General features: G+C 39.5%; 1 pseudogene across 1 annotated transcript; it reads right to left on the bottom strand.

The window, feature by feature from the left end:
- Nucleotides 1-440: 440 nt before the first annotated feature.
- On the bottom strand, nucleotides 441-18,334 carry LOC143566510 (R-linalool synthase QH1, chloroplastic-like; annotated as a pseudogene). The gene is made up of 9 exons (XR_013141246.1): nucleotides 18,110-18,334; nucleotides 17,781-18,024; nucleotides 17,412-17,623; nucleotide 11,251; nucleotides 2,221-2,380; nucleotides 1,919-2,137; nucleotides 1,681-1,817; nucleotides 1,362-1,574; nucleotides 441-1,087 (listed from the first exon to the last, which is right to left on the bottom strand). The product of XR_013141246.1 is annotated as an R-linalool synthase QH1, chloroplastic-like (transcript).
- Nucleotides 18,335-18,820: the final 486 nt, after the last annotated feature.

Here is an 18,820-nt window from a genome sequence, read left to right as displayed (position 1 = left end):
TAAAGTTATGGGCCTTTTTAAGTTTTTTTTTTGTCAGTTTATACATTTTTATATTTGGGTTTGTGTTTTGGCCATGACCTATTTTGGTCCTATTTCGTATTAGGAAGTCTATTTATATGATATTTATGTGATGTGAAATGTCAGACTTAAATTTTGATAATAAAGATTTTTCACTTTAATTTCCTTGACATTTGGGTGGGATTTGGGAGTTTTGGGAAGTTCATCACGAGTATTCTTAGAATCAACGTGATTCGATCTTCGTTATCGTTTTACCGCAGCATCAACTTGTTTTAAATTAAGTATGAAGCCTCCCCGCGCATTTAAATTATTATAAAAATTTAGCATTCATGAATAGTCAATTCACAAAATCATAACATATACTGATATACACATAATTTATAATAACTATACCATGAGTCATGAGAACCCTAATATGATGGTTTTAACTCACATGATCTGTGTTCTAACTCACCAGATCTACTAGTAGTGATGGCCAAGAGCTAAATTTCATTGATATTTATTTGACCAATGGATTTTTGTCGGTACATTCTGACCGATGGATATTCCACGGACTAGGCCAGCAATGATACTGATCATACGTTTTATAGCTTGTGATTCAGTTCTTGATATACCTTCTAATTTCATCGAAAGATTACATAAAAACTCAAAAAACATAACTAACAAGTAGTTAAAAGTTAAAACAATTTTAATAAAGATAACATACTTGAACTGCATAATAATGCAATGAAAATACAAAGACAACTGTTCCAATGATAATACACAGACAACTATTTTGTCCCCTGGATTGGATTAAAAAGCAATGATGATAGGTGAGATTTAGTTATATCAGGGCGAGCATGCCCATCTCCTTTGCCATACATGAACTGTGACATCCTAGCCAAGTTTGACGCATATTCAACGAACTCTCATGATAACTGAGAATTAGCACGTGCCCGTTCTTTGTTAAGTTTCTTCCACATGCCCCAAATCATTTTTTTATGTACTTTCTAGCTTCTTCTTCGGTTTCACCAGTCTCATGCATGTAACATTGGATTGATTTTGGAATGTCGCCTCTTGCAAGTTCATCCTTAAAAGATAACAAAATGTGTAAGTTTATTTATTTCCATATCATCATTAGAGAGGTGGATGAAGTTACTTATCCATTAGATTGAGATTGCCCTTTGCAACAAAAGTGAAATTTATGAGTTAAAGAGTTATGAGAGTCAAATTATTAGTATAAATTATTATCGGCCAATGAATCATTATTTGAACACTAAATCCAATTTGTCAAGAAAATGATATTATATATCCAATATGCTAATACTACATATATATAGATATTGATTACTAAGAAGGCGTACCGTGGATGTTCCCAAGTCATCGGCCAGTCGTGAGATTAGCGATGAGTAGTGATCTATATTCTCAAGCTGTGACATGTGCTGCACGATTTCTTCTGTTGGCGCAACTGATGTTACCAATTTAGCATGCATGAGTACTACACGACTAGCAATTGAAACACAACCATTATCTAAGTACTCTTGGAGTGTTAAATAAGCCTTGCATAATTTTGCCCACTACAATATTACCATTCAGAAAATAATGTATACATAACATACCAAATATAATAATTTTATAGTTAAATAAATATATATATATATATATCAAACATGATTTAGTTACTACTTTCTTAAGGTACGGGAGGACGAGTATCTCTGAGTTCTTCAATGTGATACGAGATCTCGTTAATCATGTTGTAAAATCCGAGGAAACATATCTTCATATAATCCGGGAGTTTCTCAATCTCATTGATATCCCATCTATCAAGAATTGATTTTTAATCAATTATTATAACCTTTGTGAACAAAAATTACCTATTAGACGATAAAAATGAGTTATTAGCTGGTACGTTATTAGTTACCTGTCTATAGCTTCAGTAAATTGTTCAAGTTCATCCAAAGTGCCATACACATCATAAATATCATCTATGGCTGTAATCATGGTAATAGCCTTTGATAGTGAATTCCTTCCAAGGCTATAATGAGGTTGGTAACAAACACCAATAGTCCAAAGAAAACTTGGCACCAAGCTGTCTCGAATAAAGTTGAGCTTAGTAACCCAATTTGTATATCTCCACCACCTATATAGCTTTTTTACTCTTATTTTTAAAGGTCATATATTAGTACTTTAGAATGTAGTATATATGTGTAACATAAATGATACCTTTATTCGTGTTTTATATCTTCAATATGAACAGCCTGCACCATATTGAAATCCAATCTTGCAAGCTCCAAAAATGTGGGATTCATGTCACTTCTTTTCTCGTACACTTCGATAAACCACTTCGACTCTACTCTTGGCACTCTCCAGTGTAGTGGAAGCTCTAAATGTTGGTGCATTTTGTGACCATCGCTATGCAATTCTGACCAGCGGAGACGAAGTGGTGAAGTTAGAACAACTTCACCATAGGCGAAGTTAGAACAACTTCGCCATTAGTGAAGTTTGGACAACTTCGCCTACAGGCCCAAGCCCAAGCCCGCGAAGTTGGTTATCTATATATATGTGTGTCTTGTTTAGGGTTTTGAATTTAGAAAAGTAAGAGTGTTTTGTGTAGCTGTCATTGTTTAGAGAGAAACAGATAGAGAGTGTCGTGTGGGCAGACCCGAGGTAGAGCTCACCTCGGGTCGGCCGTGTTTTTGTTTTTGTTCGGTATGTAACTTGGTTTGGTTATTATATAAAGGATCTGCAGATTCGTTTATCTCGTTCGTGTGTTTGTTTATGTGTAATCGTGTTCTTCATCTCTAACACCATAAACGAGTCTAGGAGGATTCCGCAGTCATAGACATCGTGCGGATCTCGTATCGATCAGCGACGCCCCGTGGGGACTTACAAGTGGTATCAGAGCCTTAGGCTCTTATGCTATGGTTCGAGATCTGTAACACCCCGTAACCGCAGCGGAAACGTACACGGGATGCAACAGACACATCTGATATCAACAGCATTGCTTATAAAGAAAATACCACTACATTAATTTATATCATATTACATTGTTGCGAGTTTCGTTACTGTCTAGGTGTTACACACATGCTTTACCGATAAGAAATTAATATATTCATTACAAAATATAGATCAGCAAGCTTCCAACAAGTAGCACAGATCATTAAGCACATATCAATCATTCCAACTTGGGCATACCTAGAAAACATGTAAAGAAAACGGGTCAACTACGAATAGTTGGTGAGTTTCACTAATTTAAATAAACACTGACAGATCATTTTAATAATCATTTATTAGCAATGTAGTTACGCTGGAAACTATGTTTCCGCAGAACATTTTCATTAATCTTCTGGGAACTATGTTACCCCAGAACAATAATAACCTCTGGGAACTATGTTTCCCCAGAACAATAATAACCTCCGGGAACTATGTTACCCCAAACAATAATAACCTCCGGGAACTATGTTACCCCAGAACAATAATAACCTCCGGGAACTATGTTACCCCTGAACAATAATAACCTCCGGGAACTATGTTACCCCTGAACAATAATAACCTCCGGGAACTATGTTACCCCAGAACAATAATAACCTCCGGGAACTATGTTACCCCAGAACAATAATAACCACCGGGAACTATGTTACCCCAGAACAATAATAACCTCTGGGAACTATGTTACCCCAGAACAATCCCACACGATAAACAATTTATATATTCTGTGCATCAACCCATATATATATAAATATACAAGTGTTTCTATACGATCGGTATGTACTTAAATACTTTAATAAAGACATGCTTTCCGCCCCGGGAAAATATTTAAAACGGTTCATTAAAAGGGGCTCGTGAAAACTCACCTTTCTGTGAGTCGAGACGTGATACAATGAACTGCTATAAGCCTGGATCTGTAATATGATATCTAGTCGTTACTATATAATTCTCATAAATTAAATCCGTGTCAATCGGTATATCTGGGACATTGTTAACCCAGTACTGTACTCGATCCGCGGACAATGTTAACCCCGTGACACTTCTAAGGACTCAGATTGTGACATTACTTAGAGTCTGACGGTCAAAATTGTCATTTTTATGTTTTCCTTGATTTGCGTGCCTAGCACGGTTATCCGTTTTTAGTTTCAAAAATGAGTTTGTTCACACCCGACCCAAAAATGGTGTTTGACTGTTATTTTAGTTAAAGTGATGAAATTAGAGCTCGGTTTGGACACCCCGTTTGGCCGCGGGGCCCGTTTCCGTCATTTATTTTTACTTGATTAACTTAGTTTCATGAAAATAGTCCATTTTTAGGGTTTTTATGCACCAGTCAGCTCGCTTAGGCGAACTTTGCCGGTTTACCTCGTTTTAAGCTTTAAAAGTTTGTTTTTAAGTTCCAATTAGCACAAATAAATATCCGTTTAGTCTTGGACCTTGAAATTTTCTACAAAACATCTTTTGACAGTAAGAAATTTTATAAAATTTTTCCAGAATTAATTTTTGTATCTAAGATTTATTTAACCATTTTTAAACGTCATTTAAACACCAAATATGTCGAAAATACTAAACGACCTTCGAAAAATCCCAAATTTTTCTGGGATGACCCCTGTCACCCACTTAGTTCACTGTAATTTTTCCAGAACCAGAAACTCATTTTTCATGCCATTTTTACCAAAACCGAGCTAGAAATCCCTAGAACTCGTTTTACCGAAAAGCCTACTTAGACTTCTCCAATGAACCTGAAATTTTGTGTGTGACTTTTATATGTTATAAAAAGCTAATATTAAATTTTCCAGAATTTTTCATGATGTTTAGCTATTTTTCACCATTTTTGGCCAATACCGAGCATTAAATTCACCAAATATTCATCCTTTATCCAATAAATTACCAAAAATTCACAGATCTCATATTTTCATGTGTAGATCATCTCTGTGAAATTTCATGACCCGACTCTAAGCACACTACAATCTGTCCAAAATCATAGAACCGCACGAAAACCGAACTATCTTGTGTTTTCTAGCGTTAGATCGCAAAGATCTTGGTTTCTAGCCTTTGCTAGCCACTAGATACAACACTTACAAGCACAATAACACCATACCAAGCAAGTTACACCAACAATCAAACCATTTCTTTCATAGTGTCGGTTTTGATATAAAAACAAAGGTTTTAACCGTAAAAATCCGTTCTCGACTCTTTTTACTCATTTCTTGGACCAAGATCCCTTGTATAACTTGTATACATCTCTTGATCATGCCAGAGTCGGTTTCATCTCGGGTTTTCACCCGTCTTTCACATGGAAACTCATTTTACAAGATTTCAACCGTAAAATTTCGTTCTAAACTCTTTTAACTCATTACTTGGATCAAGATCCTTTGTATAACTTGTATACATCACTTGATCATGCGAGAATTGGTTTCAACTCGGGTTTTCACCCATTTTTACATTTGAAACCTCCTTTTCTCAAGATCATGAAGTTGGAAACAAGATTCAAGCATTAAAACATGTGTTATACCTTGTAAATCTTGGTTGGAAATCAAGAACTTGGATGAAGATAGATGAGTGTTGAGAGGATTTTGGAGTTGGATGTTTAGAAAAAAGAAAATGTAATGTGTGTGTGTGTGTACAAGGACCGATCGGTCCAAGGTTATGTGTGGGGTGGGGCCCACACATCCATTCTAGGCCACACATTCGGATTACGCAATCCGGATAATGTTGTGGATAATCTGGTTTAGTTCGTTTCTCGGTTAAATGCTCAATTCCGCTCAAAACGAGTCCAAAACAGTCGTTTTTCGGCTTAAAATTTAAATTTATATAAAACTGATTTAAAAACTTTAAAAAAAAACTTAACCCATGACATTAAATGACTTAACACATCGTATTGTCGGTAATTGTGCATCTTTTTCGGCTTGATCGATCGTCTCTTGCTTGGTTTGATGTTAAAGGTTTCGTTTATCGTACCGACGTACTAATAAATCGAAATCCTTTTTCTGTGCGATAATTCACTTATCCCGAAGCTTTAATACTTCGTAAACATCACTAAACATTATATATTTCGTCTGTAATGTAATTCCCGATTCGTTCGGGTTTCAATAACCGTTCATCGATTAATCGTAATTCCGATACGACTAGTTGTACAATTTGAGTATAATTCGTACTGTGAATCTTATATACTCGTATAAACACATTATAATTCGTATGTTCAGTATTGAATAACATGTAAATAGTATATTCCGGCTAGGGTATACCTGAATTTTCCGGAATCGTTACATTCTCCCCCCGTTATAAAATTTTCATCCTCGAAATTTTATACGTCAACTACTTCCTTTTGAGGAAATAGATGGGGGTATTTCTTCCGAAATTCGTCCTTTCGTTCCCATGTATATTCTGGGCCTCGTTGCGAATTCCATCTAACTTTGACCAACGAGATCTTATTGTGTCTAAGTTGCTTGATTTTCCCATCTACTATTTCTATGGGCTCCTCTACAATGTTGAGCTTATCATTTATTTGGACACCCTCTAAAGGTAACACCGATGTCTCATCCGACAGACACCGTTTCAGGTTCGACACGTGAAACACGTTGTGAACTGCACTCAGATCATCAGGCAGTTCTAATCTGTATGCTACAGGACCGATTTTCGCAGTAATATCGAATGGTCCAATATATCTAGGGGCTAACTTCCCCGCCTTTCCAAATCTAACCACACCCTTCCACGGTGATACTTTCAAATACACTTTATCACCTTTCTCAAATAATAACGGTTTTCTACGGTTATCGGCATAACTCTTCTGCCGATCCCGCGCGGCCTTCAGATTGTTTTTAATTTCAAGAATTTTGCTGGTCGTTTCCTGGACCAGATCTGATCTAATAACCTGTGTGTCGCCCACTTCAGTCCAACAGAGTGGTGATCGGCACTTCCGTCCATACAATGCTTCGTAAGGTGCTGCCTTTATACTGCTATGGTAACTGTTATTATAGGAAAATTCAACGAGTGGGAGATGTTGATCCCAATTTCCCTTAAAATCCAGTACGCATGCACGAAGCAAATCCTCCAGGGTTTGAATGGTCCTCTCAGACTGACCGTCGGTCTGAGGGTGGTAGGCTGTGCTTAAATTAATACGCGTTCCCAGCGCTTCTTGCACAGCTTGCCAAAGCTTGGAGGTGAAATGGCTATCCCGATCAGAGATGATTGAGATGGGTATCCCATGACGAGACACAATTTCATTTATATAAATCTGCGCAAGTCTCTCCGTGTATAATTATTTCTAATCGGGATAAAATGTGCCGATTTGGTTAATCGATCCACGACTACCCAAATTGCATCATGTCCTCGGGACGTCTTGGGGAGGTGTGTCACAAAATCCATCGTGATCTGCTCCCACTTCCATTCGGGAATTTCCGGTTGTTGTAACATTCCCGAAGGTTTCTGGTGCTCCGCCTTAACCCTCGCACACGTCGTACACTTGCCGACGTATGTGGCTATTTCCTTTTTCATACCCGGCCACCAGTAGAACTCCTTCACATCCTGGTACATCTTATCCGATCCCGGATGTATGGAATATTTCGATTTATGCGCTTCGTCCATGATTAATTCACGAAGGTCATGGAGGGTCGGGATCCAAATCCGATTTTTGAAATAGAGAATTTCGTCCACGCGCTGTTCGAAATTCTTCTCGTTACCGTAAAGTCCCTCTTTTTCCAATTGTTCCTCTTTCAACGCCTCGCGTTGAGCGACTCGAATCAAATCCGAAAGGTTCGACTGGACTATCATCCCCAGCGCTCGCACTCGCAATGGCTTAACCCGATCCTTCCTACTCAAGGCATCGGCTACGACGTTAGCCTTGCCGGGGTGATAACGGATGTCACAGTCATAGTCGCTTAATAATTCGACCCATCTTCGTTGTCTCATATTCAGTTCTTTCTGATCGAATATGTGTTGCAAACTTTTATGATCGGTGAAGATGGTGCACTTTGTACCGTAGAGATAATGTATCCAGATTTTAAGTGCGAAGATAACTGCTCCCAGTTCTAAGTCATGGGTAGTGTAATTTTTCTCGTGTACTTTTAACTGTCGGGAAGCATAGGCTATGACTTTATTATTCTGCATCAACACACATCCCAATCCTCTACGGGATGCGTCACAATACACGACAAAACCATCGTCTCCGTCGGGGAGACTTAAGATCGGCGCTTGGCACAATCTTTGTTTTAGCGTTTGAAACGCCGCTTCCTGTTCTTCTTCCCAATCATACTTTCGATCCTTTTGAGTCAGGAGGGTTAAAGGTTGGGCGATGCTGGAAAAGTTTTCTATAAATCGACGATAGTATCCAGCTAAGCCTAAGAATTGGCGGATTTCCTTTGGCGATTTAGGCGCTTGCCAACTCTTAACTGCTTCAACTTTACTTGGATCAACGTGTATTCCTTGATGGTTTATGACGTGACCAAGGAATTGCACTTCTTGTAACCAGAAGTTACACTTGGAGAATTTTGCATACAACTTCTCCTGATTAAGAAGCTCTAAAATTAATCTCAAGTGTTGCTCGTGCTCTCCTTTACTCTTCGAGTAAATCAAAATATCGTCAATAAACACGATGACGAATTTATCGAGGTAGGGTTTACAGACTCGATTCATGAGATCCATGAATACTGCTGGCGCATTTGTTAGCCCGAAGGGCATAACTAAGAACTCGTAATGGCCGTAGCGAGTCCGGAATGCGGTTTTTGGGACATCCTCCTCCTGTATTCTAACCTGATGGTATCCCGATCTAAGATCTATTTTTGAGAAGTAGCTCGCACCTTGTAGTTGGTCGAACAGATCATCGATTCGGGGAAGAGGATACCTATTTTTGATTGTCAACTTGTTCAACTCCCTGTAATCAATGCACATTCTAAGGCTCCCGTCCTTCTTTTTCACGAATAGTACCGGTGCGCCCCACGGGGAATAACTAGGACGAATAAATCCTTTATCCAACAATTCTTGCAACTGGTTGGATAATTCTTGCATCTCAGATGGTGCAAGTCGGTAAGGTGCCTTAGCAACAGGGCCAGCTTGAGGTAACAGATCGATTCTGAATTCGACCTGTCGGGTTGGCGGTAATCCAGGCAGTTCCTCTGGGAAAACTTGTGGAAATTCGCGTACCACTGGAATATCGTCCACCCGTTTTTCCTCAGGATCAGTGGACGTCAGGCTCGCTAGATACGCCACACATCCCTGACGTATATATTTTACCACCTTGAGGTGGGTTATAAATGGTATCATGGTGCCGGATTTTTCTCCTTGCACTAATACCTCCTCGTCATCCGACACCCGGATCTTGACGATTTTCTTTTCGCAGTTTATTTCTACCCTGTTACGTGCTAACCAATCCATTCCTACTATCACGTCAAAACTACCCAATTCTACTGGTAACAAGTCAATCAGAAAGGATTGTTCGTTCAGAATAAAAGGGCAATTCCGAACTATCTGATTAACTATCATGGTTTTACCGTTAGCGACTTCTACGGTGTAAGGTTCTATGGTTTCACCAATAGGAAGGTTTGCTATCGAAAGGAATCTAACGGAGACAAAACTTCTATCGGCACCTGTATCAAATAATACAGAAGCGTAATGATCAGAGACGAGGAATGTACCTGTCACTACGCTGGGGTCCTGGCGTGCCTCGTTCGCCCCCATCACGAATGCTCGGCCTCGCGCTGGATTGGACGACGATGCCTGACCCACGGGTTGCCGCCCATTTCCTCCCTGGTTCAGCTTCGGACAGTTTCTTTTAAAGTGATCCGTGCTGCCGCATTCATAGCAAGCACGGCTGGTGGTCACCATTTGGTTTCCTTGCGGGTTCTGCTGTCGGGCTGGTTGAGTCCTAAATGGTTGCGCACGGATAGGTTGTGGTTGTCGGTTCAGGTTGTTCAGATTTGTCCTACAATTTGGTGCGTAGTGTCCAATCCTGCCACACCGGTGGCACACCACCTCTTTGCACACGCCACCATGGTGGTAACCACATTTCCCACACTTAGGAAACGTTCCCCTCTGCGGTTCTTGCCTTCCACCCGAACTAGTCATGGCGTAGTTCTGGGCAGTGGGTCTAGCACGTTTACCTTGCTGCTTTTCCTGGGTCCTATGGTCATGTGAACTCCACTTTCCTCCCGCGGACTCTCCCGCCACCTTCAGTGACCCGCTCCTTACGAAATCGTACGTTACGATACCCGCTTGCGTCACCGCACCCTCATATGTCTGGTGTCTCCCAGAATTGACTATACTCCTTACAACTGGAGTTAGCCCCCAAATATAACGCTCCACCCTCTTCGACTCCGGGGTGACCAACCATGGTACCAATCGCGCCAACTCATTAAACCGGTTTGTATAACCCAAGTGGTCCGCCCCCTGCATCTCCAGATTCCACAATTCATTTTCTAATTTCTGCAATTCGTTTCTCGGGCAGATATGTTCCAATACAAGAGCCTTGAGCTCTGTCCAGGTCATGCGGTTTGTCGTCGCCTGACCGCGAGTCTGCACTATGGTGTTCCACCATGTCAAGGCATGGTCCGTGAATGTGCAGGCAGCATACTTAACAACACAATCCTCGGGGCAGTTGCTGATATTCACCACGGATTCTATTTTCTCGATCCATTTAACTAATCCATTTGGTCCTTCAGACCCGCTAAACTCTAGAGGTTTGCACAACATAAAGTCCTTGATCGAACATCCCCTGGATGTACGAATCGGTTCCGTACGGTTCGTCTCCACCGTAGGTATAGGGCCATTACTATCTGTAACAACCACCCTAGGCGGTGCGTCATTACTCGGAATCGTGTTTTCATTCTGCGGAGGATTAGTATTTCGTTCCTCGTCATTATTGGTGGTCGTTTGATTGCTCGGAGGGGTTGGATTGGTCGAGTTGTTAATACTGGGGGCGATGCGCGATACTATATCTGGTATCGCCGCCTCCAACTGGCGAGCAATCAGACGGCTCACGTCTACTTCCGACAATTGGGCTGAACGTTTTGGTGCCATTCTACACAACATCAAGAAAATATATATAATCAATACAAATTCCAATCATAAAACACAACAAACATTCCATTCATTAATAAACGTTAGTACATATTACACAAACATCCGTTCACATTACTTTCCTGTCACTATTACATTAGATAAGTTTTCCTACATAGGGCCTATGTCGGCATCATCTCGACATAACCCGCAACGGGTCAGTGCTTGAATGATACCCAAAAGTATCTATACTGATATGCCCCAAAAGAGACCCACCCTAAGGGCCAGTGGTTGTATTATAACTAAACAAGATTCACTCCATGTTAGCATCACCACTAACTGCTTACACAGAGTATCAAAAAAATGGTCCCTGTCTAACCCCAACCCAAAACCAACTAAACACGGTGGTAAACCAACCCCACCAACATCGCCACCAACACCACTAACACAGCTATCATAACCCGAACCCGACTCTCCATCCGGTCAAGCATCCATTGGGAGTATGAACACTCCCTCTTCAGCTGGGCAATCGCATACTGATGATCCAGTATGCAATCACCCAAGTACATCCTCCTCTGGACTCCCACCGTCAGGGCGGCGGAGTGCTCGTTCACCTGTTCGGTGAGCGTTCGGAGCCAGGCCGCCGCGTCCCGTTCCTGTCTCGGGAGACCCCACACAGGTAGAGTCGCAGGCTCGGGACGAGAGCTGGAGGACTCGCCCCTGCGTGTAGCAGGTCTGGGTGGGGGCGAGATAGGTCGGACAGGTGGGATACTGATCCGCGCCGTGAGGCGGGGTCCGAATCCAGGGGGTGCAGGAGCGACCTGTGGTGCGGGTGGGGTCGGGGATCTGGCAATCCTAGCTGGGGAGGACTGGCCGGAACTCCTAAAGCTAGCCTCGGAAGGCTCGGTGCTAGATGCTACAAGTGGGCTCCCGGAGTCCCCGGAGATGACCTCCTCCGGGTCCTCCTCGATCGACACACTGGGGGTTCTTGACATTTTACCTGCACACAAGTTAACAAACATATAGTTCTTTCCATAGTGTAAATCATAATCAAATTAATATGCACTTACTTATACAACTTGACCACATAACAATATTATCACATATTTGCACGTATGTTGCCAATTTTACCTATTAAAATCCCTCGTGACTTTCCCTGAATTCCCTCGTGCAGACAAGTCTGTTATTATGTTCCGGACCATAATAACCCACTTGTCCATCCAAGTTCATCCCGATCTCGTCACAATATATATTTAGTTGATATTCAGATCCTATAATACTTGAGCTACTGGTTATATTTTAGGTATCTTTTAAAGACATCCTAATTCTTTATAACCAATGGCTCTGATACCAAGTTCTGTAACACCCCGTAACCGCAGCGGAAACGTACACGGGATGCAACAGACACATCTGATATCAACAGCATTGCTTATAAAGAAAATACCACTACATTAATTTATATCATATTACATTGTTGCGAGTTTCGTTACTGTCTAGGTGTTACACACATGCTTTACCGATAAGACATTAATATATTCATTACAAAATATAGATCAGCAAGCTTCCAACAAGTAGCACAGATCATTAAGCACATATCAATCATTCCAACTTGGGCATACCTAGAAAACATGTAAAGAAAACGGGTCAACTACGAATAGTTGGTGAGTTTCACTAATTAAAATAAACACTGACAGATCATTTTAATAATCATTTATTAGCAATGTAGTTACGCTGGAAACTATGTTTCCCCAGAACATTTTCATTAATCTTCTGGGAACTATGTTACCCCAGAACAATAATAACCTCTGGGAACTATGTTTCCCCAGAACAATAATAACCTCCGGGAACTATGTTACCCCTGAACAATAATAACCTCCGGGAACTATGTTACCCCAGAACAATAATAACCTCCGGGAACTATGTTACCCCAGAACAATAATAACCTCCGGGAACTATGTTACCCCAGAACAATAATAACCTCTGGGAACTATGTTACCCCAGAACAATAATAACCTCCGGGAACTATGTTACCCCAGAACAATAATAACCTCTGGGAACTATGTTACCCCAGAACAATCCCACACGATAAACAATTTATATATTCTGTGCATCAACCCATATATATATAAATATACAAGTGTTTCCATACGATCGGTATGTACTTAAATACTTTAATAAAGACATGCTTTCCACCCCGGGAAAATATTTAAAACGGTTCATTAAAAGGGGCTCGTGAAAACTCACCTTTCTGTGAGTCGGGACGTGATACAATGAACTGCTATAAGCCTGGATCTGTAATATGATATCTAGTCGTTACTATATAATTCCCATAAATTAAATCCGTGTCAATCGGTATATCTGGGGACATTGTTAACCCAGTACTGTACTCGATCCGGGGACAATGTTAACCCCGTGACACTTCTAAGGACTCAGATTGTGACATTACTTAGAGTCTGACGGTCAAAATTGTCATTTTTATGTTTTCCTTGATTTGCGTGCCTAGCAAGGTTATCCGTTTTTAGTTTCAAAAATGAGTTTGTTCACACCCGACCCAAAAATGGTGTTTGACTGTTATTTTAGTTAAAGTGATGAAATTAGAGCTCGGTTTGGACACCCCGTTTGGCCGCGGGGCCCGTTTCCGTCATTTAGGTGCCGTAAACAGTAAAATCGGGTAAAATTACCCAAATTATCCGAATTATTTTCGGATGATTTATTTTTACTTGATTAACTTAGTTTCATGAAAATAGTCCATTTTTAGGGTTTTTATGCACCAGTCAGCTCGCTTAGGCGAACTTTGCCGGTTTACTCGTTTTAAGCTTTAAAAGTTTGTTTTTAAGTTCCAATTAGCACAAATAAATATCCGTTTAGTCTTGGACCTTGAAATTTTGTACAAAACATATTTTGACAGTAAGAAATTTTATAAAATTTTTCCAGAATTAATTTTTGTATCTAAGATTTATTTAACCATTTTTAAACGTCATTTAAACACCAAATATGTCGAAAATACTAAACGACCTTCGAAAAATCCCAAATTTTTCTGGGATGACCCCTGTCACCCACTTAGTTCACTGTAATTTTTCCAGAACCAAAAACTCATTTTTCATGCCATTTTTACCAAAACCGAGCTAGAAATCCCGATAACTTGTTTTACCGAAAAGCCTACTTAGACTTCTCCAATGAACCTGAAATTTTGTTTGTGACTTTTATATGTTATAAAAAGCTTATCTTAAATTTTCCATAATTTTTCATGATGTTTAGCTATTTTTCACCATTTTTGGCCAAAACCGAGCATTAAATTCACCAAATATTCATCCTTTATCCAAAAATTACCAAAAATTCACAGATCTCATATTTTCATGTGTAGATCATCTCTGTGAAATTTCATGACCCGACTCTAAGCACACTACAATCTGTCCAAAATCATAGAACCGCACGAAAACCGAACTATCTTGTGTTTTCTAGCGTTAGATCGCAAAGATCTTGGTTTCTAGACTTTGCTAGCCACTAGATACAACACTTACAAGCACAATAACACCATACCAAGCAAGTTACACCAACAATCAAACCATTTCTTTCATAGTGTCGGTTTTGATATAAAAACAAAGGTTTTAACCGTAAAAATCCGTTCTCGACTCTTTTTACTCATTTCTTGGACCAAGATCCCTTGTATAACTTGTATACATCTCTTGATCATGCCAGAGTCGGTGTCATCTCGGGTTTTCACCCGTCTTTCACATGGAAACTCATTTTACAAGATTTCAACCGTAAAATTTCGTTCTAAACTCTTTTAACTCATTACTTGGATCAAGATCCTTTGTATAACTTGTATACATCACTTGATCATGCGAGAATTGGTTTCAACTCGGGTTTTCACCCATTTTTACATTTGAAACCTCCTTTTCTCAAGATCATGAAGTTGGAAACAAGATTCAAGCATTAAAACATGTGTTATACCTTGTAAATCTTGGTTGGAAATCAAGAACTTGGATGAAGATAGATGAGTGTTGAGAGGATTTTGGAGTTGGATGTTTAGAAAAAAGAAAATGTAATGTGTGTGTGTGTGTACAAGGACCGATCGGTCCAAGGTTATGTGTGGGGTGGGGCCCACACATCCATTCTAGGCCACACATTCGGATTACGCAATCCGGATAATGTTGTGGATAATCTGGTTCAGTTCGTTTCTCGGTTAAATGCTCAATTCCGCTCAAAACGAGTCCAAAACAGTCGTTTTTCGGCTTAAAATTTAAATTTATATAAAACTGATTTAAAAACTTTAAAAAAAAACTTAACCCATGACATTAAATGACTTAACACATCGTATTGTCGGTAATTGTGCATCTTTTTCGGCTTGATCGATCGTCTCTTGCTTGGTTTGATGTTAAAGGTTTCGTTTATCGTACCGACGTACTAATAAATCGAAATCCTTTTTCTGTGCGATAATTCACTTATCCCGAAGCTTTAATACTTCGTAAACATCACTAAACATTATATATTTCGTCTGTAATGTAATTCCCGATTCGTTCGGGTTTCAATAACCGTTCATCGATTAATCGTAATTCCGATACGACTAGTTGTACAATTTGAGTATAATTCGTACTGTGAATCTTATATACTCGTATAAACACATTATAATTCGTATGTTCAGTATTGAATAACATGTAAATAGTATATTCCGGCTAGGGTATACCTGAATTTGCCGGAATCGTTACAAGATCTGCGTTTTGGTGTTTCTGGCCCGTTTCTGATGTGTTTTTGGCCGAACAGCCGTCGTCGGCGAAGTTATAGGGTTCAGGCGAAGTTGTCGCTAAAATTTTAGGGTTTTGGCGAAGTTGACTTTTTTGGCGAAGTTGACTTTTTGGCGAAGTTGACTATTGGCGAAGTTAAAAAAAATTAAATTATTATAAAAAATTAAAAAAAATAAAAATTGATTGGAGTTTTCTTCTGTATGGCCAGGTGTACACGATTATTGTGAGACCGAAAATGTTGTTCCAACAAAGAGAGACAGTTGAAATCTCTTGGTCGTACGTGTGAACAAATGCGGGTCAACTCTGGATTTGGAGTTGAAATTGAGAATGAGATATTGTTTGAAACTGGATATTGACACATATTTGGTTATTTGGGTGTTTTTGGGCCAAGAAATAAGTGTTGTTCGAGGTTGACCAAATGAAGAAAGTCAAATTTTGTTCGGGATTTCGTCATTACTGGATTGCGGTCAGAGCATATTATTTATGTTATTTTCAAGGCGTTCGAGAATTGGATCCTGAAAACGTGGGATACGAGCATCCGGGATTCTTATTTATTAAGGTGAAAATTTTGGAACAAGTTGGATTTAATCGAGAATTAAAGTGTTTAAGTTCTTGATCGTTATCCCTGGTGATTGAAGATGCTTCGGATTTATTAATGGTCATGTGTGTTAGATTCGGTCAAGGTGGTTTTGTGATGAAACTGATTACTTGATGTTGAGTAGTTGAAGATTGAACCTTATCTTACTATACAATTCCGACTAGTTGGGTGAAGTTGTGGAGGGAGCACAACTTCACGTGTTGGTGAAGTTAGAAGAACTTCACGTGTTGGTGAAGTTAGGAACAACTTCACGCGTTGGTTGAGATGATCGATTACGCACGGGGATGCAGGTCAAAGATCTCGATCGATATAGTTCGGAGGAGCTTACACTGAAGGGGAGGTCTGATATGGATGAAGTCGGGTGATTGGTAGATTTGTGGAGCTACAAGACAGTTTCAGACACGGCTGGTTGAAGACAGGATGGATGTTGCATGTATATGTGAAGTTCAAGTTTGAAGATCACAGTGCAATCGAGTCCTACCAGAAGAAGAAAACAGAAGATCATCAGTTAAGGGGGTGTCTGTTGGTGCATGTTTGTAACAGATGATCTTTTGTGTTTGTTGGAATTGAGAGCAACGGGCAAAGGGGAGTCTGTTGGAGCATTTTGTGACCGTCGCTATGCAATTCTGACCAGCGGAGACGAAGTGGTGAAGTTAGAACAACTTCACCATAGGCGAAGTTAGAACAACTTCGCCATTGGCGAAGTTAGGACAACTTCGCCTACAGGCCCAAGCCCAAGCCGCGAAGTTGGTTATCTATATATATGTGTGTCTTGTTTAGGGTTTTGAATTTAGAAAAGTAAGAGTGTTTTGTGTAGTTGTCATTGTTTAGAGAGAAACAGATAGAGAGTGTCGTGTGGGCAGACCCGAGGTAGAGCTCACCTCGGGTCGGCCGTGTTTTTGTTTTTGTTCGGTATGTAACGTGGTTTGGTTATTATATAAAGGATCTGCAGATTCGTTTATCCCGTTCGTGTGTTTGTTTATGTGTAATCGTGTTCTTCATCTCTAACACCATAACGAGTCTAGGAGGATTCCGCAGTCATAGACATCGTGCGGATCTCGTATCGATCAGCGACGCCCCGCGGGGACTTACACCAAAGCATGGCTTACTAATGATGATATAATCTCGTCCATCTTGTCTTGTTTTTCTTCGAGATGTTTTGCTGTGAAGTCTCTAACATCATCCAATATATTTTCATCCTCGAATGAGTGATACGAAGCCTCATACAAGTTCAACAGTCCCATCATGTCCTTGAGTGAGTTTGCCTTAAGATTTTGATTCATGTCCTGAAAGTTGTGAAATATCTCTAAACATAGACCAACGTAAAAATAGACAATATTGTCAATCTATGTTTTATGTTATCCAAACTCAGTGGCGGAGTTTTTTTTCTGTTTTCTATTTCCGCGGGGAGGGGGGGTGTATGGAGAAAGTTCAAATATACAACTTAAATTAGTAAGCGGCACCTTGAGAAACCAGATAACCATGTTGTCTCATTAGTCTAAATCCAAGAGCTTTAAGGTTTGTCATATCCATTGTATTCCACTTGTCATGAGTTCTATAGTAATTGTTATAAATCACCTCCAATAGACTTCTTATATCATCCTCAAAATGATACGAAATTCCTAGTCTCAATGGGCTTTCTACATTGTGTATCATCATCCTCACTGACTCCTTTAAGGTATCTACTCTTGCCTTATAATCTTCTCCCTACATGGTGTGTACACAATTGTTGATCATATATAATACTAGAAACTAATAGAACATGTAAATGAAAATAAATTTCAAATCTTACTTTGTATTCACCAGAAAGTGACTAAATATAATCAAATGACCATAACGATGGCGCATAGTTTGCTGATCTTCTAGGGATGGGTTCAACCGCTGCAATGACATCTGCCTTTGATGCGGATTGTAATAGCCTTTTCAGTGACGGCTTGAGAATGTTAAATTGCCTAAATCTGTCATCATGATATTTGTGATGAAGAACCGCACAAGAATAAGAGCAGATTGAAGCCATCTGGAAAAAGATATGCTAAAGAGTAATATAAAATGCTATATGGTTTGTTTTGAGTTATTGTTATCGTGAAATTGTATATATAGAGGAAGATGTGAATGTTGGATGTGATGAAAGAACTAATAAGATAACCTATTATACATAAAAGAAATATAGTATCACATGTGATGAAATAACTAATAAGATAATTCTTATACATAAAAAAGATATGGCATTGCATGTGATGAAAGAACTAACAAGATAACTATTATACATAAAAAAGATACAGTATTGCATGTGATGCAAGAACTAATAAGATAATTATTATACATAAAAAATACAGTATTTCATGGATGTATAGAACAAATAAAAAAGCTATTTTCATATCCTTTATATGTTTCTGCCCAATGAAGGGTTTATGCTTACAAATTGAGTTCTATCGTGTTAATTATAAAGGATTTAGAATACTATCTGTTTATGCGGTAAAGTCCAGGTTGTAACATCTCAGGT

The sequence above is a fragment of the Bidens hawaiensis genome, unplaced genomic scaffold (assembly GCF_021521415.1).
Source record: "Bidens hawaiensis isolate Kalapana, Puna unplaced genomic scaffold, B.hawaiensis_p1.1 tig00022897_1, whole genome shotgun sequence".
Classification (NCBI taxonomy): domain Eukaryota; kingdom Viridiplantae; phylum Streptophyta; class Magnoliopsida; order Asterales; family Asteraceae; genus Bidens; species Bidens hawaiensis.
The sequence above is the reverse complement of the archived record's forward strand: the minus strand, read 5'-3'. Positions and strand labels throughout refer to the sequence as shown.